Source organism: Camellia sinensis, chromosome 4 (genome assembly GCF_055761805.1).
Source record: "Camellia sinensis isolate YWXY chromosome 4, ASM5576180v1, whole genome shotgun sequence".
Classification (NCBI taxonomy): domain Eukaryota; kingdom Viridiplantae; phylum Streptophyta; class Magnoliopsida; order Ericales; family Theaceae; genus Camellia; species Camellia sinensis.
The window spans coordinates 163,257,277-163,281,862 of NC_138964.1; the positions used below are offsets into that span (position 1 = coordinate 163,257,277).

Sequence of the window (24,586 nt, forward strand, 5' to 3'; positions counted from 1 at the left end):
TATTATTTCCACACAAATAGTGTACCTTTTGCAAGTAAAATCAATAGTAGAAGGTGCCAAAAGCAAGGACCTGGGTTATCAGTAGGAAGAGACTAGTTCCATCCCAGCCAGCCCTACCACATCGCAATGAACCAAAAACAAAACTGGCAATACATAACTACTATTTTTGTAACTGAGAATCGATTGGAATGAAATCATGCAATGAGTCAACAGTAAAGCTCTGCCAGGAGCTTAACAACCTGCCTCCCATGAGGTCAACTTTTTTTGTCAAGTACAATTAGGCCAACTTAAGAGAGGAATCAGGGTTGGACAAGAAGCAAGCCAGCCCACTACTCCCATCAAATCAAGATTCCACAGAGAGAACCATCTCCGGAATACATCAAAACTAGAACTAGACTTGGCAGCATGCATATAATAGAAAGCACACTAATATGGATTAGAATAACAATATCATGCGTCGAGCCTACCACATCACATCGATAAACAAATGTTACTTCGGTGGATTTTTTCATAATTCAGGCAGCAATACTTATATCACATATCAATAAAAATAGCAACGTAGGTGTCATTTCAGAATGCAGCATAACATAAAAGGAAAGTATTTTCCCCTTTCTGTAGACAGTGAGGCCAAATGAAACCAATGCTTACTCATATAAATTCCAAGGCACAAATAGAAAAAATGCACAAAATTTAGTTATTGGGCCCTAGCAGTGTTGAATGGGATACAAAGCACAAAATACAAAGAACACACATCACACCTTGACCTGCAAGTAAAATTTATTAAGATTCCTCACTATTTTCAATTTTCAAGAGCGGGGTATGACTTCTTATTAACCAAAACTACCATCTTGCATTACATATATTAGTCTCTATATGTCCAATGTGCTCAACAGTTCTTAAACCAAGCTACAAAATGGGAAATGAGGTATCTGAGAAATTCCTAGTTGGGATACAGGAAAATATGAAACTTTGGAAAGGGAGAGAAAGGAAATGTTGGCCAAATTAGGTGATGCCCAATCTGTATCAAAATGAAATACAAGAATACAAGACCAACCGTATGCATTAAAACAAACTACAAAATTATCAAAAGCATTACCTTAATGAGGGAAACTGGGAAAGAGCACTGTAGCTATTTTAGGATCAAGAAAGCAAAAGGGACTCTGAAATTTTTTTTTCAAATCTTCTCTCATCAAATCCTGCAACTTCAGACACAAAAAGTTGAACAAAAGTCAGCACTTGAATTGTCAACTGCACTTCTCAAGGTTTAAAGTTGATTGAAAGAATGGATATCATTTACCAATGTGTTGCAGCAACCCTTTTCTTTTATTTTTCATAATTTTTTTTATTTGGGCCAAACCACTATTGGGCTAGAATCCTAACCACTATTGAGCTAGAATCCTAACCACTATTGGGCTAAGCCTTCTTGGTTCTAATTGGGCCAAACCACTATTGGGCTAGAATCCTAACAAATTGATTTTTAATTTCAGGCCCAAAAGGAAAAAAAAAATCCCTTTCAATGTGTTTGGTTGGTTTTTTGAAAATTGAGTTTCTTTTATTTTTCATAATTTTTTTTTATTTTTAGTGAATATTTTTTAAAATTAGAGAAATTTTTCTACATTTTTAGATATACCTTATTTAGATGTATCTAAATAATAAATTATTTGTGAAAAAATATTTTCAAAAATTAATAAATACATAAAAATATGAAAAATGTACTGAATTTTTATTTTTATTTTTTTTGTATTTTTGGTATTTAGAGAATTTTTTAAAGGTTTTTTTTCACAAATATTATACTTTCTAAGTGTATTTATGTTAGGTGTGTCTAAAAGTTAAAAAAATTACTTAAACTATTAATAAAATTCAATAAAAACAAAGAATATGAAAAATAAAAAAGTAGAATTTTTTGAAAAGTAAATTTTGAAAAATGGAAACAAATAGAGTTTATGCTAAGCAAAAGGCCACCAATACAATGGGAAGCAAAGATTGCATTTGGAAGAATCATACAGGAGTGACTTGTTATCACTCTGTTGAGGAGGGATAATTAGGCCTCTCCAATTCACTGATAAAGTGATAATAAAGGCTTTAATTATTTATTTTACAACAAATAAGAAACGTAATCAAGCATTTACTAAGAGAGAAAACCAATGGAAAAATGACTGCTTTTGCCTAGGTAAGTAGTTAGGATAAATAAAGCCTAATTGATTAAAAGTGAACTGATATCTATAAACTTTTTCTTAGTATATTACATACTCATCTATTCTGGTGAAAGTGAACAGGATAAGAGGATAAAGATGGTTTATTAAACAGCATCAATAAACATTTTAAAGACATTGCACTGTAAAAGTTTACCTGGCTAGACTTTTTATCGGAATCTGAAACGGTGACAAGACTATTGAGATTGTCAATTTTCATTTGTTGTTCCCTAATGCATTGATCTCGTGCTTTGTGTGATTTCCTCTATCTCTAGTTTTTGTCGCTTCAGTAAGGCAACATCTGTCAAAATCTACAAACAAAAAGAAACAAAAAAAAAAAAATCAACTCCAATTAGCCATACCATTAGATTTGAAAGGAGCAAGGAATCAACTTTAACATAATAATTATTACTTTAGATAATATGCTTAATCATTATTTAAAAACTATTTGCAAACAAAATGATGTCAAACCCAGAGGGACCAGTTAAGTTAAAACACGATAATTTACACAATCAAGGCAAGCTCTCAATGAACAAATCCAGAAATGTTTAACTTTTTAGCTTTCGAAAATCTATGTAACCAACTTGGTGATTAAACTGCAAATACACAAGGAAGTGGTGCTATAATGCAATATATGATATAAGTAAGATCCTTCAATTTATAAACATTGGAAAATGTTCCATACTTAATATTTTCAAAGTCATTTTAGTTTGATGCCACCCACGTTAACATTTTTGACATTCTAGTTTAGCCCATTTGAACTAGTTCAAGTGTAAAGTTCCTAGTTTTTTTTTTTTTTTTTTTTTAACAAATCATTATTTTACAACGACCAAAACCATAAATGAAGTCAATATTGAAACTGGAAACTTAAGAAAGAGGTAACCATCCAACCAATTGCAAGCTACTTTTCAATTGGATAGAGCATGAATCATGTAAACCATCACATTTAAGTTTTCTCTTTGGCTCAACTCATTTAAAATTTATGAACTTCCCCATGATAAATTACAAACCATAGGAAAGAAATCAATATACAAAAAAATTTAAGAATATTCAACATGCACTCATCTCAAAAATAAAAAATTCTAGGAATACTTCAGACACTAACTTCTATTGAATCCATATTATATATTACCTTTTACAGCTAGATTCTATTAAAAAGTTTGTCAGGGACAAACAATATGGCAGCTACAGTAACAAAAGTATATGTTGAAGTAAAATGTTGTAATCTTACTAAGTTGGAAAAGAATTAAGTGTTATTAAACCAAATAACTAGCAAACCTCATTCACTTGAACACAATTTGTCATTCTCTTGGCTCTACTAGCAAACTGGAGGGTTCCTTTCGTTTCGTCTATGTGAATCTGGATGAAGTAGCCATATTAAAACCATACTATAATGTTAAACTTGATGTAAGATATATATATACACACACACATATAACTCGATAACATGTTAATAACCTACCTCTTCTGGTGCTAAAGTGCAAATTATAGAAGTTTTGGCATTGCCACCAAGAGCAGGTTGAAGTATGCGAGTGAGCTTACTATCCCGATAAGAAATGTGTCCCCTGCATTTATATTTTGATTCATTTAGACAGTTTTTTTATGAGATGGATTATTAACTTAAGGAGGCAAATACCTTTGCTTTGCACCATCACTTAGTTTGTTAATCACATTGCCAAGAATCATTAATCACATCTCTTAGTAAATGCTTGATTACTATAAGTTTGCTTCGCTTCTTCAAGCTCCACCCCTTACTAACTAATCTGACAAACTTAAACTCTCAAAACCTGACCCTCCATGCGATTAGTGGAAATTCCTAGGAAAATAATAAATTAAATTTCAACTCTTAACTCCTACAATTCATGTTCTTTTTGTTTCAACAAGCAAAAAAACTTCATGATTTAAAAAATAATAATAAAATAATTTCAAATCAGCCAAAACTTGTTGGCTGCTAGATTCTTGGCTATTTGGGAGCCAAAATCGTGAGAAACCTAACATCATATTTTAATAAATTTCCTTTCCTATATTTCTTTCTAACAACGCAGAGCAATAATTTAAATTCAACCCTAGTTTCTTTACATCAACATTTTCTCAACAACCAAACAAAGACTGCATACGTATAAAAATGCTCTCAAAAGACAGGACTCTCACCATAGGATGCCCCTGTGTAGTCTTGAGAAGAGAAAGTCGAAACTGAAATATTAAGCCATGAAATGAAATGAAATCCAGAACAAACAAATAAATTAAATCTAGTGAATAGACCAAAACATGAAATGAAATGAAATCCAGCCCTTGTTGAAATGCTCATATTGTCTGTTGCCAAGGCCAAACACTTCGTACGAAAGATTAAGCCATTTCTCTCTCCTTTACCCTATAGGCAGTCATATAACACGCCATGAAACCCAAATCTCACTTGGTAAAAGAACCATAGTAACAATAAAAATTAGAAATTAATCAAAATTTACCTTTGAAAACCATTTATAGAACCTTGCAGAATTGTCAGTTGGCTCACCATCTCCATATCTATACCACAACAAACAAATAAATTAAATACAATGTTATATACCAACAATACACAAGTATGTATATATGTATGTATGTGATGTGAAGTAAAAACTCACATAGTTAAAAAGAAAAATGCCTAAATAATATAATGAACTGGAGAAACAATCAGATTGGAAGAGTTATTGAAATCTTCCAATAACAAGATAGCTTAGCTTAAGTTCATCTTCCTAAATAATTATCCAAAAATCAGATTGGAAGAGTTATTGAAATCTTACATTTTGGGATGATGAAGCCACTAAGTAATAAGACAAACAATACAAACAAACTACCAACTGTTGTAGAAGCAACCGCGGTGCGGAAGACAGATGCCACAAAACGAAGCATGTATATAGCTGCTAAGTGTAGAGCTAAAAATAGAATGCGCTGGAGAAAGAACCTAAGATACAAGGCAATGATAGAAATTAATTCAAAATTCCTATTCAGTTTCAGAAGGGTGTGTTTGTGTATGGTGTGAATGTTTATTTGAAAGTACCAGTAAAGCTTCTGGTTGCTAAATGACTAATCTGAGTAGTTGATTTAAATATTGGTAAAACAGTGACAACTTGTTCAAATCAAAGACATATTTGGAGAAAAATGATATATATATATATATATATATATATATATATATATAATGAAGAATAAAATGCAAGCGTTGTCAAGTGACACTAACCTCCCAGACTCAGGACTGTATCCAACGAGATGTTCAAATTAGAGCTGAAACAATGAAATAGGAACCTTCAAAATGGTGGCTAGGATTGCATATGCCCAAGCTGGATAGAAGTACAAATCTCTCTGTTTGTAGAAAACTGCAAGTCTTCCAGCAGTCAGGGACAACTCCGGAAATCCATCAAAAAAAAAAGTTCATGTAACCAATCTCTACACTTCATCGGCACCTACAGAGAAATCAAACACCGATTAACACTTGTTGATGAAAAACAAAATAAAAACGACTTGCTTGAAACCTTGTTAATCAGCAGATTTAACAAAATGCGAGAGAGATCAGATCAGATCGAGTTCGGATTTTGATCAAATTAGATCAACTTTCTTGTTCGATTTCGGATCTACAATCTGCGAGACAGATCGAGTTCAAGTTCAATGAAGAAAAGCTAGAGCAAGAACCGATCTAACAAAATGCAAGAGAGATCAGATCAGATCGAGTTTGGATTTCGATCAGATTAGATCGACTTTCTTGTTCGATTTCGGATCTGCGATTTGTGAGAGAGAGAAATGAAGAACATCTAGAGTGAGAAAGATCGAATTCGAGTCCGATGAAGAACAACTACAGTGAGTGAGAGATCGATATTAAGAGCGAAGAGCAGCTCATGAGAGATTTTGTTACCTATGGTAATTGGAATGGGTTAAGTGTCTGTTAAGTAAAATAGGTTTGGCTCATCGAGACCATCAACAGGGCATCACGCCTCGAAAACGTGTTGGCTATTGAGATATAGCACGGCGTTTTATAAAACGTCTTTGATTCAAGCGCCATTATAGGCAACTTTTCTTGTAGTGTATATATTACTTTTTTTTTTCTATTTCATATGATGAGGAAGAAGCAACTCAGATTACCTTGAGTAGGACCGGTACCACCAGGAATATCTGTCACAATCCTGATAAATTTACAAAATTCTACACAAATTAATAATGAATCCATCTACATTAGCCATATAAATCAAACAAATTAACTAATTCATCGGGAGAAACTAAAAAGAAAAAGTTAATTATTTTAATATTAGGATGATCAAAGTTTGGGCATGTTTCGCAATGCCAACCTAGTTGGAATGCCTTAACGTTGCTATAATACCTCTTGCATCCACTCCTTTTTATTGATATAGGTTTATATGCATGTTCATATTTTATTCAAAAAAAAAAATGATTAAAGTTTGCTCATTATGACGTGGAAGTTTATGTCTCAACTGTTGTTCAAATTTTGAAATTAAATAAATAGATTTATGAGGAAATCAAATTATATATATACTAAGAACACATGCTAATAATTACAACTAAATTTCAACAGAAACACACAAAACAATAAAAGGGTAAAGAGACGAAACCGAAGCCTGCACGGAAGCAGTTTCCTTAAAACAGATTTCGCCGCCTCACTGGTCGAGTGCTTGAGGAATCCCGGCGTCTGTCTCCCAGGATACGACGGTCAAAACCAGCTACGGCAGAAGTACTCTCTGTCTAGCTTAGCGAACAAAACAGTGGCAGCACTCTCTCACTGTAGGAATTTTCAGGCAAACTGACTTGTGAAATGGAAGTAAAAATTTCTGTGTTTGAGACTTGACAGGAGGGTCTCAATTTATACATGTATAGGGGAGAGAGGAAGAGCCTCCAGCCTTTATAGCTGTTCATAATGCACCATTAACCTCTGCAATAAAGGCAGGAGTTACAAACCCCATTAATGCAGGAGTTACAAACCCCATTAATGCAGGAGTTACAAACTTCATTACCTTTTTTCCATGAAGCTAACTTCATGAGGTAATTTCTCATTCAAATCTCAATGGTTTTTGGCCATTCTATCTGTGGTGTAAAGATCTCAATGCAAAGTATCTAGACCCACTTGGACCCAACACAATAGATGGTTGGGACCCACTTTAATCTTTAATTAAAGTCACCACACTTTAATATTAAATTAAAGTCCCCAAAAATCATTTTTTCCAACAATCCCCCACATGAATAAAAATTGACCAAATGACTCAACAAATGGACATCGTTCAACAATAAAGACTCTGAGAGAGAGTACAACGGACTAACCCCGACATCAGAGAAGGTAGCTTTTGGCTTTGAACCTCTCCCAGTGAAAACCTATCGAGTTTACTGGCTGATCAGTGAATATGACATCTTGAACTGCTCTGCCGTTTATTTAAACTGAGACAATAGATCTTACACGGGAATTACTCCTACCACCATTCTGTTCTCACTGGTGTGCCCTGTGTGGCCCTGGACACTAGCCTGGTTCAGCGAGTGGTTTCAAAGAATCTTGGCCTCCCAATTCTTCTAGAAGCGGCCCCACTTCACGCTCACATAGGTGACTCTACTTGAGTATCCTGCTATACTCAGTCAATAGCTTAACACACTAGAGTCATTAAAAGCTCAGCTTAATCTCTACACTTGCAGGTATCACTGATAGAAGGAATGGCTGGAGGTTTAACCTCCTCAGTGACATACCACCGTTACACGCAATTAGGTTGTCCCATTGAACCTAGATCTTGGGATCTCCAGTCAACTAGGTTGGGTTTCCATTCCGGTAACTTCCAAAGGCCTCAATCCCATTCCTTTTGACGGCGTTTCGACTAACACTCGATTTAACCCTTTGGTTAGTGGATCCGCAATGTTGTCCTTAGACTTTACATAGTCTATAGAGACAACTCCATTCGAGAGTAGTTGTCGTATGGAATTATGTCTACGACAGATATGTCTAGACTTTCCATTATACATATTACTCTGTGCCCTACCAATTGCAGATTGACTATCATAATGAATACAAATAGCAGGCACAGGTTTGGACCAACTTGGAATATCTTCAAGGAAATGGCAAAGCCATTCAGCTTCTTCCATTGCTTTATCCAAAGCAATAAACTCTTATTCCATCGTTGATCTAGATATACACGTTTGTTTGGAAGATTTCCAAGACACCGCTGCTCCACCAAGAGTGAACACATATCCACTAGTGGACTTTGAGTCCTTTATATCTAATATCCAATTTGTGTCACTATAGCCTTCAAGCACCGCTGGATATCGAGTATAATGCAGCCCATAATCCCGAGTGTAGCGTAAATACCTTAACACCCGCACAATACCCTTCCAATGAGAAGCATCGGGATTACTTGTGTATCTACTAAGCCTGCTAACCGAGTAAGCTATATCCGGCCTAGTACAACTCATCAGATACATTAAACTTCCAATTACCCGAGAATATTCTAACTGTGAGACACTTTCATTATTATTCTTGGTAAAATGTAGACTTAAGTCTACAGGTGTCGATGACACACTCGTATCTGATCCACTAAACTTCTCAAGTATCTTATCAACATAATGAGACTGAGATAGTACAATTCCGTCAGAGATTCTGGTAATCTTAATTCCCAGAATAACATCTGCAATGCCCATATCCTTCATGTCAAACTTAGAGTTTAACAACTTCTTGGTAGTTTTGATCATTTCATCGTTACTACTTACAATGAGCATATCATCAACATATAGACACAAAATGACATAACCTCTGTCAGTGTCTTTGACATAAACACACTTGTCACATTCGTTGATTCTAAACCTATTTGACAACATTGCGTTGTCAAACTTCTCATGCCATTGTTTAGGCGCTTGCTTCAAACCATACAAAGATTTGACAAGTTTACAAACTTTCCTGCTTTGCCCTGGAGCTGAAAATCCTTCAGGTTGCTCCATGTAGATTTCTTCATTCAAATCTCCATTTAAGAAAGCTGTCTTTACATCCATCTGGTGAATTTCTAGATTGCGCAAAGCAGCAATCGCAATCACCATCCGAATGGATGTTATCCTAGTAACAGGTGAGTACGTATCAAAGTAATCCAGGCCTTCTCGTTGCCTGTACCCTTTGATAACGAGCCTCGCCTTATACTTGTCAATAGACCCATCGGCCTTCATCTTTCCTTTAAAAATCCATTTGCAGCCTAAAGGCTTACAACCTGGAGGTAAATCTACCAACTCCCAGGTGTGGTTCTGTAAGATGGAGTCAATCTCACTTTTGATCCCTTTTTTCCATAATGGACTCTCAGGAGAAGTCACAGCTTCATGGAAAGTTTGAGGTTCGTTCTCAATCATATAAGTTAAGAAGTCTGGACCAAAAGATTTGGATATCCTAGCCCTTTTACTCCTTCTGGGCTCATCTAAAACCTCAATTTGATCATCACCTGAATCATCAATATGATCATCCTCACTAGCAAGCTCATCAAATTTCTCCAAAGACCTTGGAACCCTTTCATGGGTTCGGCAAGGAAAAATGTCTTCAAAGAAACATGCATTCCTTGACTCCATAATGGTATTCCTGTGTATGTCTGGAATTTCAGACTTATGTACAAGAAACAGATATGCACTAGTATTATGTGCATAACCAATGAATATACAATCCACGGATTTCGGGCCTATCCTAACCCGTTTGGGTGTAGGAATTGCCACTTTTGCAAGACACCCCCACATTCGTAAGAATTTATACGAAGGCTTAACGTCTTTCCATAACTCATATGGCGTCTTGTCCACCTTCTTCCAGGGTACTTTATTCAGAATGTAATTTGCAGAGAGAATTGCTTCCCCCCACATGTTCTGTGGCAATCCAGAACTTATCAACATTGCATTCATCATTTCCTTTAGCGTCCCATTCTTCCGTTCAGCAACCCCATTTGATTGAGGAGAATAAGGCGCCGTGGTTTGGTGGATAATCCCGGATTGAGCACAAGTCTCAATAAACGGAGATTCATACTCACCACCACGATCACTTCTTAAAGCCTTAATCTTGCGGCCTACTTGATTCTCAACTTCATTCTTATAAAGAACAAACTTGTCAATCGCCTCATCTTTGCTTTTGAGCAAATAGACATAACAATACTTAGTGCAATCATCAACAAAAGTGATGAAGTACTTATTGTCACCACGTGATTGTATAAATTTTAAGTCACACACATCACTATGCACTAAATCCAACGGTTCTGAACTTCTTTCAATAGAATGAAACAAAGATCTTGTCAACTTCGCTTCAACACAAGTTTCACACTTGTGTTTCGGATTAATCTTAAAAGATGGTATGTGATCTAACTTGATTAATCTACGTAAAGATTCAAAGTTCACATGTCCTAGTCTACCATGCCACAAATTGGAAGACTCAAGCATGTAAGCAGAAGAAGATGCATCTTTATTCATCTTTGGGATAATAGTCATTACATTGAGTTTAAACATACCCCCCAACATATAACCCTTACCCACATACATTCCGCTCTTGGTCAAAACGACCTTGTCGAACTCAAAAACAATGCGAAAACCATGTTTACTAAGAAGAGACCCTGAGACAAGATTTTTACGAATGTCCGGAACATACAGGATTTCGTTCAAGGTCAGCTCTTTTCCTGACGTCAACTTCAGGACCACCTTTCCTTTCCCCTCAACAATCGAGGTAGTAGAGTTTCCCATAAACAACTTCTCACCGTTTGTAACCGGATCGAAAGTTGTAAACAGCTTTTTCTCGGAGCAGATGTGGCGTGTAGCCCCAGTATCAATCCACCATTCTCTTGGGTTTGAACTTACCAGATTCACCTCAGAGACAACGGCAGACAAGTGCATATCATCCTCCTCATGGGAGTGCTCTTGTAAATCTGTCATATGAGCACGAGGTTTAGTCTTGTATGACTTCTTCTGCTTGTGGCAGTCACTAGCCCGATGCCCATTGTTACCACAGTTATAACACTTCCCAAAGAACCGATAACCAGGTTCCTGCGGCTTGTAAGCCGACTTCTTTGCAACACCACCCCTTGGCCCCAGCTTAGAGCTCTTGTTCACAGGGGGCTTCTTCCTTATCCCAGAAGATTTGCCATGCTCAACGACATTGGCCTTTACTGAGGAGGTATTCCCTCCTTTCTTTCTATTATCCTCCTCAATCCGGAGTCGGACAACCAGCTCTTCAACTGACATTTCCTTGCGCTTGTGCTTCAAGTAGTTCTTGAAATCCTTCCAACCATTGGGAAGTTTCTCAATGATCACAGCAACTTGGAATGACTCGTTCAAAGGCATTCCTTCAGCATGAATTTCATGCAAGATCACTTGAAACTCCTGGACTTGGCTTATCACAGTTTGAGAGTCTACCATTTTAAAATCAAGGAACCGGCCAACCACAAATTTCTTTGCTCCGGCATCCTCAGTCTTATACTTTTTGTCTAGAGATTCCCATAACTCTTTTGCTGAGCTCTTGGAACAAAACACACTATAGAGTGAGTCTGCCAAGCTGTTGAACACATAGTTCCGGCAAAGATAGTCTGTCTGCTTCCATGTGTCAAGCACCATGACTTTCTGCCTATCAGGCTCATTCTCTGCCACGGCTGGAGGATCCTCGCTCAGAACCTTTGCAAGGTTTAGCGTGGTCAAGTAGAACAACATCTTTTGCTGCCATCTCTTGAAGTTCACCCCAGCAAATTTCTCTGGGCGCTCATGATGACTGAGCGGTCCTCCCGGAACAGCCGGAGTAACGCCATGGTTGACCACAGAGGTCACAACAGTAGGGGTTGGCAACCCAGTTGCCCCGGGGTTCAGATCCCCACCAACATTAGCAGTAGCAGCAGCATCAGTGATAGTTGTCATTTCAAACAAATAAAACCTCCTTTTTAGCCAAGGCTAAACACTTTGGTTTCTATTCCAGAAAACCAAATCAAAATCCAAACTTACAAGCAATTTAAACTTGCAAACAATTTAAAATTGCTACAACCAAATACATGCATATAAAATGCGTCTAATAAGCAAATAAAACTTGCTACTACAAATTGGTAAACAAACCAACTAAATCTCAAGTAAAAAATTTCTTCAAACATAAAGAAAAATAACCAATCCAATTGAGGATTATAAGTAGTCCATACAATTCCTTTCTACGTTTAGGTATGCCTATAAAGAGAGTTAGTAGAAAACGACAACATAATATAAAGCAATTGTACATACAATCAAATATTATTTAACCTTCTAGCAAATCATAGAATAGCAAAATAACTAAGGAATTAAGATACTATACAAGTTACAAAACCTTATAACTTCTACATTAAATTAAAAAATTAATTGCCATAAATTATATAAGAATTTAATTCACAATAACCATGTAAATAAATATATGCAAGTTACACAAATTTTATAACTCCAAAGAACTACATTTAATTCAAACTTTAATTCATCCAATTAAATCACACACTATTCATGGAAATAACTTATGTGTATAACTCTAAAAAACTAGAAGCAATTTCACATGCAAATTAGATAGTAAAGCTAGAAGCATGCAAAATCAAAATATACATATGCAACATTAGACAAATAGGATGAAACCAAATAAGTAGCATGCGGTTTATGTAAATAATTTGAATTGTTTATATGTAATAAACTAATAACCAAGCACTTCAAGTATATAACCATTCAACCATTAACATGCAAAAATTCTAAAGATTAAATCATGTAATCTAGTCTAGAAAATAATAAGCATGTAACAAATTAAAACCTAGAATAGTATAGAATTAGCATGTTAAAATTGCAACATCAATAAATTATATTTTATAACCTTAAAATTCATGCAAATCATAGAAGGGGAATGATGAACCATACTCATAAAATAAGATCAGAGTAATACAATTAAGTATGCAAATTATGATAGAGCACTCTAATTAAACTAAACAATTAGAGAATCACATTACATAATTGAAATAGGGAGCAATTCCGCAACAGTTCCTAGTAACATTATACAAATGTCTATATAAATCTATTCGATCAATTTCATAGGAAAAACATATATGAAAAATCTGTTTTAAGCTTGTTGTTCAAATTTTGAAATTAAATAAATAGATTTATGAAGAATTCAAATTGTATATATACTAAGAACACATGCTAATAACTACAACTAAATTTCAACAGAAATACACAAAACAATAAAAGGGTAAAGAGACGAAACCGAAGCCTGCACGGAAGCAGTTTCCTTAAAACAGATTTCGCCGCCTCACTGGTCGAGTGCTTGAGGAATCCTGGCGTCTGTCTCCCAAGATACGACGGTCAAAACCAGCTACGGCAGAAGCACTCTCTATCTAGCTTAGCGAACAAAACAGTGGCAGCACTCTCTCACTGTAGGAACTTTCAGACAAACTGACTTGTGAAATGGAAGTAAAGATTTCTGTGTTTGAGACTTGACAGGAGGGTCTCAATTTATACACGTATAGGGGAGAGAGGAAGAGCCTCCAGCCTTTATGGCTGTTCATAATGTACCATTAACCTCTGCAATAAAGGCAGGAGTTACAAACCCCATTAATGCAGGAGTTACAAACTTCATTACCTTTTTTCCATGAAGCTAACTTCATGAGGTAATTTCTCATTCAAATCTCAATGGTTTTTTGCCATTCTATCTGTGGTGTAAAGATCTCAATGCAAAGTATCTAGACCCACTTGGACCCAACACAATAGATGGTTGGGACCCACTTTAATCTTTAATTAAAGTCGCCACACTTTAATATTAAATTAAAGTCCCCAAAAATCATTTTTTCCAACATCAACATTATGGGAGTGAGACCTATTAGATTGATACAGTAATGACAAGTCAAAATGATAATATAAAATTTAATTTGTTCATAACAATATTATTCCAAAAAAAAAAAAAAAAGCACTAACCAATGCACTCATTCACGCATGGAGGGTTCACTGGGACTTGGTGCATCAGGATCAGTCATCACCTGCATGCATGATCAAACTTGATTAGTTTGTCAAAAAAATAAAATTAGAAATGCACTAATGAAGACTGAAACACTTGAAGCCAAAATAAGAAACTAGATAAGAGAGAAGGGGGGGTGGGGAGAGAGAATGGAAAACAAACCAGAGTGTAGAGTTGATGAGGATGACCAGAGATGGTGACTCTAGGAGGATTAGAGGCAATAGAAGGCTTGATGTCACAACCATTAGTGACATGTTTGGAACCAAAGTAGACATTCATAGTGACACTTGGTACAAACATGTCTACCACATCCCCTATTACTCTCCCTACCACCAATGGATCAATTGAGGCCGCCATGATCTCTGATCAACAAAACTCACTTTTATGTCTATATCTATATCTATATATAGATATATGAAGGATTGATGAAATGTATAGCTTTTCTCAAACCATGACACCAATGTCAATGTGGTGTGTATCCTAAAAATGTACTAGCTAGTAGCTATAGTTTATATAGGAAAATGTTTGAGGGCCACAATTTTTGTGGCCACAATGGCTCAAAACTGTCAAAACGACGTCGTTTTGGCATGTTTTGCACCAAAAACGACGTCGTTTTGGCAGTTTTAAGCCATTGTGGCCACAAAAATTGTGACCCTCTAGCATTGTTGGTTTATATATGGGGCAAAATTTACTTTAACTTTGTTGTTTGAGATCGAAACATTTTGTTTTACCTCTTTATGGTTTAAAATGTAATCGTTAACCCTGTTAAATATTATAATATCTGTAAATTTTATATCTTTTTTTTATATACATAATTTTAATTTTTAATATTAATTCAATTAAATCACAATTAATTATATTCTCATCAATAAAGTTTCTTCAATGCAACCTAGTTCGGATTGTTAAGTCTTGCTTTGATATTCTTTGTACTTGCCTCTTTATTGATATTTGTATCAGTCATCTTGTACTCTTATTTTCATTAATAAAGTTCTTTTTGCCAATAAAAAAAAAAATCACAATTAATCATAAATTTTATAATAACTAAAATTTTAATCTAATTTCAATTTAATTATATTTAAATTATAATTAATCCTAAATCTTTAATTATTTATTCCAATTATCAACTTTTTAATCTATTATATTTTATATCATAATTAATCATAAAATTTTAATTATTTTTTGTAATTCTTAACATCTTAATATAATTTTAATATAATTATATTTTAGATAAATTCTTAATTCTTAATTATTTTATCTTTTAAATCACTTCTTAATTATATTTTAATTAATATCTTAATTTAATTTGGGGAAATTACATATCGGGTTATTTTTATAAAAATAATTATAGATTAATGAAAAACTTTATCAATATAAATAATTAAAATTGTGAGTTTTTCAATAATTTTGTAGTTATTTTTCTGGCGATCCACTTGTAATTTTCCCATTTAATTTAGGTTTGGAAAAGTTGGGATTAAAATTATCTTTTTGTTATGTTAATTTACCTTTATTTTTAGAAAAAATCAAGTCCACTCTAAAAAAATGATGTGTGTGTGATATACCTTTCCAAACTAACGATAACATTTTAATTCAAAATCATATTAATACTTTTTAATTATATTTGACTAAAAGGAAGTAAAGTGCTTCGATCTCAAACCAAGGGTAAAATGATTTTGCGTGCATATATATATAGGGGTATGTGCGGTGTAATTCGGGCGGTTTGAGAGTAAAATTATAAATCGAATGGCGGGTTAGTGGATTGGCGGATTGACAAATTGCGATTTGTACGGTTTTTGGCGGATTGAAGAATATTCTAACTAATTATCATATATTTACATAATATATAACACTAATTTGTATAATATTTTTTAGATATATAACACAAAGTAATTTTACATAATATGTTTCATATATATAACCACTAATTTGTAATAAATTTTATATTTTAAATCTTTTTCACACTCATTTTTACATTGATATTTCATTGAAAGTTAAAAAATTTATATGTATTAACTTTAGCGGAGCGGAGCGGTTCAGTTGGCAGATTATAAATTTTAAAGTTTAAACCGCGGTTAGCGGTTAGAACGGTACGAATTGATGTGGATCGGTACAATTTTAGCGGATTAGACGGTATTTTGCACAGTCCTATATATATATATATATATATATATATTAGAAGTGTATGAACACTAACGTATGCTGAAAATGGGGCATATGAGAGAGAAGTGTATGAACAGTAACGTATGCTGAAAAAGGGGCATATGAGGGAGAGAAGTGTATGGAGAGAGAGAGAGAGAATTGATTTCAAAATTTCATATATTTTCCCAAATATTGATATAGTATGAGGACATTAGTGAAAGGAAAACAAATGTGACTAGGTGTATGCTTTATAAAATAAATAAATAGCAATATATAACTGTATATAATTTAAATTCAAAATAATGTAATTGCATTAAATTTTAATCATCCATTTAAATGATAACTAATTATAGTAATGTCACTATCACTTATAAAAATTTGGCTTATACATTTTTGGTCTGAAATATTTAGTTCAATTATGTCATTTTAATTTTTAATATTTAAATTGTACAAATTTAGTCTCTAATTAATAAAAGTGTTTTAGTGGTTTAGTGTGATCCTTAATGTTTAAATTGTGTCAATAGTTCGTATTCTATAAAAAGTATTCAATTTAATTATCCAGTTGTGTCCAATGATAGAGTTATTGGAGGATTAAATTGAAGCACTCTTTGTATATTAGAAACTAAACTGATACAATTTAAACATTTGGAATGAAATTAAAATATTTTTATATATTGAAAATTAAATTGATACACTATATATTAAAGATCAAAACACACAACAGTAATATTTTGGAGATTAAAGATATAATTAATCCAACATTTTTCTTGCATAAATATTATTTTTGTATAAATATAATATATATATATATATATATTGCATATTATTATTCTAAATAGATGATGTTTTATAAAGGGTAGTTTTGGATGTCCTAAATAACCGTACTTTTTGACTTTTTATAAAAAGATGTATAGAAACATAGAGAGAATATGTTAATTGATGTGACTCAAAAAAGATAAAAAGATAGACTAAAATAAGTTATGCCAAACTATCCTAAGTGTCTAATGTATTTTTAAAAAAAAATAAAATAAAATAAAAATAGCGAGGGAGGGAGGGTAAGGTGCCAAACATGCATAGGGCAATCAAAAACGTAGAGATCAGGGAGGACAGTGTGCACCACGTGCGACCTCATCCCCTGAATCTATACCACCCACTTGCTAATTCATTTTGACACGTGGCTGAAGAGATAGCGTCCGTTACCTCCAAATCCCCACCACGGTAATTGATTGTGATGATGGAAAAAGGCGTTTCTTTTCTTTGGGATGACCATCTCCCTCCGTGGACTTTGTTTAAGAGAGCATCCACATCAAATTTAACAATTTTTAAGTTAAATTATAATTTTAAAAAATATATATACATAAATTTTAATTTTTATATTCTATTAAATCTTAATTAAATTTATTTAGATTTTTAAGTTTTATTAAATTTTTAATAATTGAAATTTCCTGTCAAATAATAATTGTTCATCATTTATGATTATCTATAAAGAAACATGATAATTTGACATTTATTTTGATTTTAAAAATTTTAAAATATCAACTTTCAAATTGAATTTTTTTTTTTAAAATTATGTAAAAAAAAAACTAGTCGGCTTGTTTGGTTTTGGTCTCTAGAAAACACTTTTCGGGAAATTCTATTTTTTTTATTTTTTGTATTTTTTTATTTTCAATGAATTTTTTAATATTTTAATCAGTTTTTTTAATTTTTAGACCCACCTAACATAAATACATTTAAAAAGTATAATATTTGTGAATTTAAAAAAAAAAATCACTAAATACCAAAAATATAAAAAAAAATATACGAAAATTCAATACATTTTTAGTATTTTTGTGTACTTATTAATTTTTTAAAATATTTTTCACAAATATTTTACTATTTAGATACATTTAAGTAAGGTGCATCTAAAAAAGTAAAAAAAAAAATTCCTTAAAATTTTTAAAATATTCATTAAAAATAAAAAAAAATGCGAAAAATAAAAAACTCAATTTTTCAAAAAACTAAAACTAAACATACTAAATGTTTATTTTTTTGAAAAAATTAAAAAAATTAAATTGTTTTGTTGTGCAAAGCTAAAAATTTTGTGTATATAAAAGAGTATGATGATAGAATATTGATCTGCAAAACTGGTAAAAAAAAAATTTTAAATGAAAAAATTACTAATATTCTCAGTTTTAAAATTGAAAAAAATTGATAACATTGTCGGTTTTATTAGATAGTTGAATCAAACTAATAAGTTGAAGGGCAAAAATGTTTAATCCCATTTTCTTTTTTTTTTATCAGTTAGTGAAATAATTATCTGTAATATTATTATGCAAAATTGATAATATTCTTAATTTTAAAAAATGAGAAAAACTGATAATATTCTCAGTTTTATTAAATATGATTTATTGGTTCAAAAAATCTTAGATAGAACCTGAACTACTATAACATTTGTAAGTATAAGAATTTTTAGGTAACTAACGTATTAAAAAAAAATATATATTTTATCTAATACTTTTATATATACACTTCTATTTAGTGCTTTGTAAAATATAGCACAATTAGCTAAAACTGTATCGATTCGCATTAATCTGCATTGCTCTATTCATTAATTGCTGTTTAAACTTTAAAATTTATAATCTACCTTCGAAATCACTCCGTTCCGCTATAGTTTATACATATATATTTTTTAACATATAATAAAACATTAAAGTAAAAATGAGTGTGAGAGAGATTATATAAAATTTCTTTCAAATTAGTAGTTATATATTTGAAAAATATTATGTAAAATTAGTTTGTGTTATATATTTGAAAAATATTATACATATTAGTGTTATATATTATGCAAAGGCTTGATAATTGGTTAAAAAATTATTTAATCTGTCTCAAACCACTCAAACCATAATTTATCAATTCATTAACCTACCATTTAATTTATAATTTTATTTTTAAACCACTCGAATCGAATTGCATCTCTCGCACCCTTACTTCCATTAAATTCTTTATTTTAAAATTTATTTTTATAAAATATTCATTTTTTATAATACAAATAAGAAACCCAAACATCTTCTACAAGCTTCTAGGAAAATTCGTTCCTGTATTCCTCAAAATAAATAAATAAATAAACAAATAAATAAACAACAATGATAGAGACCACTAATTTTGGAGCTCTAAAAAGACCACTAATGACATGGCACTCAATAAAAAAAGAAAAAAAATACAACACCAAGGCCAAAACATCAAATCATTCTTGGTGGAGCCCACTGCCACATTATTAGTGATAGCACTAATTAGTGCTCTCACTCATTTTCCATAAATAAAATTGGTGCACAGCCTGTGTCCAGCTTAGATGTCCGGTGGTAAATAATAAAATATTCTATTTCATATTCTTAAAAAGAATTTAATTGCGTATTAGTTAGTCGTTTGACAGAATGTCCAATCGGATGACCGACAAAATGTCTAATCACTAATAAATATCGCTATATGTAGCAATTTATTATATCAATTTCAAATTTAATTTTGGTATAACGAGATCGATAGAGGTGTGATTTTGAATCTTGAGTCGTGCTACGTAGCTCGAAAGACAACCCCCGAATCCCCCGAATTCAAAAACGACGTCTTTTTTGATTTTTTTTTTTTTTTCAGAAGAAGAGAATTAGAAGAAGAGAAGGAAAGAGGAGGAAGAAGGAGAAAGAGGAGGAAGAAGAAGAACTGGAGGGGAGGGGAAGGGGTCAACAAAATCGGGCTGGAGGCGGAGGCGGAGACAGAGGCGGGGGGCGGAGGCGGAGGCGGAGGCAGAGGCAGAGGCGGAGGTTGCGAGGCAGAGGCAGAGCTGCAACGAGCTGGAGCTGCTGTGACGAGCGACGATCGAGCGGAGGCGACGGCGGGCTCCACCTCGTCCCCTCTCTTCTCTTTCTCTCTTCTCTTTCTCTCCTATCTCATTCGGGGGATTCGGGGGGCTGAAATTAGAGGGAAAAAACATTTTCCTTGAATCTTTCCTTATTAATATAACTCAAAAACTATTATAACAAGTTTGATGTGGATGCTTTAAATTATTTCATTTGTATTGATTTGGATCAATTCATTTGCAAATAGTAGATTAAAAAAATTTTAAATCTATAATTCATTTTCGAAATCACTTTGTTTTATTATAGTTAATAGATATATTTTTTTAAATTTTTAATAAAATATTAAAATAAAAATGTGTGTGAGAAACATTTAAAATGTGAATTTTTTTTTTTTTTTTTTTTGCAAATTAGGGATTGTTTGTGAATGATCTAAATAAATGTAATTATTTGATAAGTGCACTTATTTGGGTTAAATCACTTTTTTACTTTTCTGCATATATTTTCGTAAAAATTTAAAAAGTGTACTAAATAAGTAACCCACACAATCTCTTAGTAGTTATATATATGAAAAATATTATGTAAAATTAGTTTGTGTTATATATAATATTGTGTAAATTAGTATTATACATTATATAAATACTTAATAATTGTTTAAGAATATTCTTTTATCAACTAACAATTTGAAACTATCTCAAACTATCCAATGGAAGATTTGAAAAAGCTAGAAAGAGAGAGAGCTTCTGAAACGATGTAAAATGGAAAGATGGGGGAAAGGAACAAGTTTTGTCAAAACTTGAAACAGCGGCAAAAAGGGCAATTAATGCGCCTGGAACAACGAATGCGTCAGACGGCGCATGTAGGCGCAAGACGACTTGCAAACGCGTACGGAGTACGATCCAGTAAAAGGGAGACACGTGGCTGAAACGGTTGAGTTATTTTGCATGACAGCTCATACGCGTGAAGGAGATCTTGGAAACTTTAAACCTTAAAGAGACATGTCGACCTATATGATGATCTCGGCTGAGAGACTTTAAACCGGTGTATTGACAGGAAGTACCGATATAGGTTCCATCACCTTAGAATGCCGAGGTAATAGAACCTAGGGGACAGTTGTGGGGATATATTTTCTGAGTACCAACACGTGGCCAAGGTGACGCCGGCGTGTCAGCCGAGGTGTCACGTGTCCTGGTCATGACGCCGAGGTTATTTCGGCAAGGCCGAGGTTATCTCCGAAGATATTGGAATCCGAGATAAGCGGATAAGGTACAAGAGTCCTAGAATGAAGAAGGACTTTAGCATGGATAAGGATAACACTATTAGGGAGTTTATCTTTATCTCTTAGAGAGTCCAAGATAAGCATTGAGCAAAAGTCCATTGAAGCTAAGCTTCTATAGAGACTAGGATTAAGTTAACTATAAAAGAAAGGCACCCCCGATGGGTCTAAGGTACGCAATTTATATTCTGAACAGTGAGTTTAGCACTATTGATTATCTTTGAAAGATATACTGACTTGATCGTTGGAGTGCCCCCAGGTGGACGAACCACCGCCGGAATCTACTCTTTCTGTTGCAGGTCAACCAGGTGCCATCTATTCTTCCAGTGCTCTCCAGCTGAATACTGAGTTAGCAGTGTGGTCGAAAAATCACTCACACAGGAAAGTAATGATACTCTACTATGCAAATGGTAGTGAAGATTTGCCACCGAACAAAGTTCCTTGTGGAGGAAAGTTCTATGTGCCAAAAATAATGTGAATGAAGATTGTTGGTTACTAAATGGCTCAAGCTTAAGATATTCATCTGCAGTGTGGAAAAGTATCTCATTTATGGAAAGGTATGGATCTAGAGCAATTGCATTATTTTTGGAAAACATTCAGTTCAAGCTAGGCGATGGTGTAGACGCGCCTGCGTGAGGCCCTCGCGCTACAGTTCGGACTCAATTTGTGTCACAGTTCTTAATCTGAACCAAAGAGTCCAAATCCGGCAAATCGTTTTGAGAAACAGATTTTTGAAAAGAAGTGCCAAACATGGACTGCTTTGTCAGATACAGAGTCGCCACCTAAATATTTTTATGGGGGAATTTAGGAAAACCTTACTCAGTGCCAAAGGCCACGTGTCTGTCATCACCAAAGTTGCCTCGGCTCGGGAGCTTGGTACGATTGGGGAAGGTCAGCTATGAGCACCCCCTCTCGCCCGATCCGAAGATCGGCCTCTACTAACCGTGATATCCGTTTTTGAAAACGTTATGTGTTCTTATTCCGGTTATTAGCCTAGAATTACTATGTTATGCGCACAGCAAACAAGTATAGACCAAATCGCCTAAATTGAAACAAAACATTTCATGCTTGTTTTGAAAATGGTTTGCTACTCGCAAGTAGGCTAAAATGCAGGTTTTGCCACCCTCGAGTGAGCTTTTAGAAAAGATGGTTTTGCCACTATCTAGTGGGCTTAAAACTCACAGTTTTAATGCGTTATCCCAATTTAGGTAATTTAACCTCCATCCATAGGCATTCAAGTAGTTGTATCACATAAGCAGCTAGCCTCATGGTAATCATGTTGTTATGGCAACACTCACACGCATGCGGTATGCTAAAGTATAAATGCTTACCGAGTACTCCGAGCCAAAACAAAAACTAGTTAGTAATCATATGCATGATCCTAGTTCATGTTAAGATGGCTAATGCAACACATGCAAAATGCAACTAAGATAGACTCGGCTAATCTACAATGACATGTGAAATGCTACAACTAACACGTATTCAATTTGGAATTGAAATACAAATGCAGTTAGAATGATGCGCCGAGCCCAGTGCATGCAAGACAAATGTATGATGCATACATGCATAGCATAAGGTATGCTAAAGTAAACATGTCCTAATACTAACCATCAAAGCAGGTACGTAAAAGGGAGAAAGAAGTGGGGGTTGGAAGACATGCACACATTCACCCACACTTATTAAAAATTCGCCTTCGCCCGGAGGGACCGAAAGAATAATACAAATTAACTAACTCGCAAGCTAATTAATTATTACAAATCACCTAATTAATTATCAAATTAACTAAGCTAAGAAAAGAAATAAAATGGGAGCCTCGTGAAGAGGATCCAATGCATGCATGCTCGGGTCTTGCTTGGAAGTCCACTGCCATGCACAAGCCGCCTCTGTTTTCCCTGCTCTACTTCTCTGAAGACTTCCAAAGTCTCAGGATGTGCTCACTGGATGTTGGGGAATGCCACCGGCTAGAGGGAATCATCATCGGCTGTGATTTGGTGTCGATCGGCCAAAAATTAATCTATCGGCCACCGATGGATTGCCGGTCGGCACTCTGTGCAGTCGATCGGCAAAAAGTTCCTGCATAATCCGTTTGATAGCAGCAGAGGACAGAGCTTTGCATGGCAATGTAATTCAAGCAATGTATGCTCCAACCATATCCCTTATCATGTTTATGACTCAAAGGGACATGGTCCTTGGTTCTCGGACCATCAATCGCGTATTTCAATGCGTGATGACCCAAGAGACCAAGTTATGCATGTTGATTTCAAATGCAATGCAAACCAACAAACAAAGGCCCTACTCCCATCACTAAATCAAGGAACAAGGCATGCATGCTAGATGGAGTGCAACCTAGGCATGTGAACTAGCATGCAACATGGGCATACAATGCATTTATGCAAGTATGCAAGCAAACATGCAAGGTAAGCATGCAAACAAGCAAAGGATGGACTTAAGCTCGTTTGGGCAGCCCTTAAGGAAGCCCAAAACAGTGGCCATCAACCAAGGAAATGAGGCCAAATGCACATGCAAGCATACTTGACAACATGGACCAACATTTAAGCACATAAAGGCAACTTTTAAGCGCACTTTAAAAGAGGCATAGCATGGACAATTAACATGCAAATGAAGCTCTGAAAATCATGCTATAAGACGTGCCAAACCAACTAAACAAAGCAAGCATATCATGCAACCAAGCCCAACACCTAAGGCTCACCAAAGAGGCATTGGACTACACTTATCAAGACCAAACATGGCATGATTTAAGCAACTAAAATCAGGGTTTTAGCATGTCAAAATGAACCCCAAAAATCACTTAGATGACATCTAAATGACTTACACATGGAAGCATGCACAAATGCACTTTCAAGGAGCATGAAACACAAACTCTTGAAATATCAAAAAGCCATGAAATGCAAGTATACAAGCATGCTAACTGGACTGAAATGACATGAAAAATAGTCCGAACTCACTAAATCAAAGCAAGTAATGCATGCTATACACTCACATACTTGAAGCCTACAAGCTAAAATGCAAAGGGACTATGCAATGCATGCTAAAGTCGACCCAAACAACTAAGGACAGACCTTAAACATGGCAAAATAAACATGAAAGCTTCACAAAACTAAGCCTAAAACATGCTAGAACAATGGTTTACAACCTAAGGCATGTTAAGGCAACAAAATGGCATTACAAGGCATGTATG

The 24,586-nt window shown here is 34.2% G+C and overlaps 1 long non-coding RNA gene and 1 pseudogene across 1 annotated transcript; both read right to left on the bottom strand.

Annotated features, from left to right (window-relative positions):
* The window catches only part of LOC145824184 (protein MOTHER of FT and TFL1-like), a 38,468-nt pseudogene extending 23,960 nt beyond the window's left edge, over positions 1 to 14,508 (bottom strand).
* Positions 1,171 to 3,552, bottom strand: LOC145789646 (uncharacterized). Its single transcript, XR_014327790.1, has 3 exons — positions 3,471 to 3,552; positions 2,350 to 2,503; positions 1,171 to 1,202 (listed from the first exon to the last, which is right to left on the bottom strand). It is a non-coding gene; the product is annotated as an uncharacterized LOC145789646 (long non-coding RNA).
* Positions 14,509 to 24,586: the final 10,078 nt, after the last annotated feature.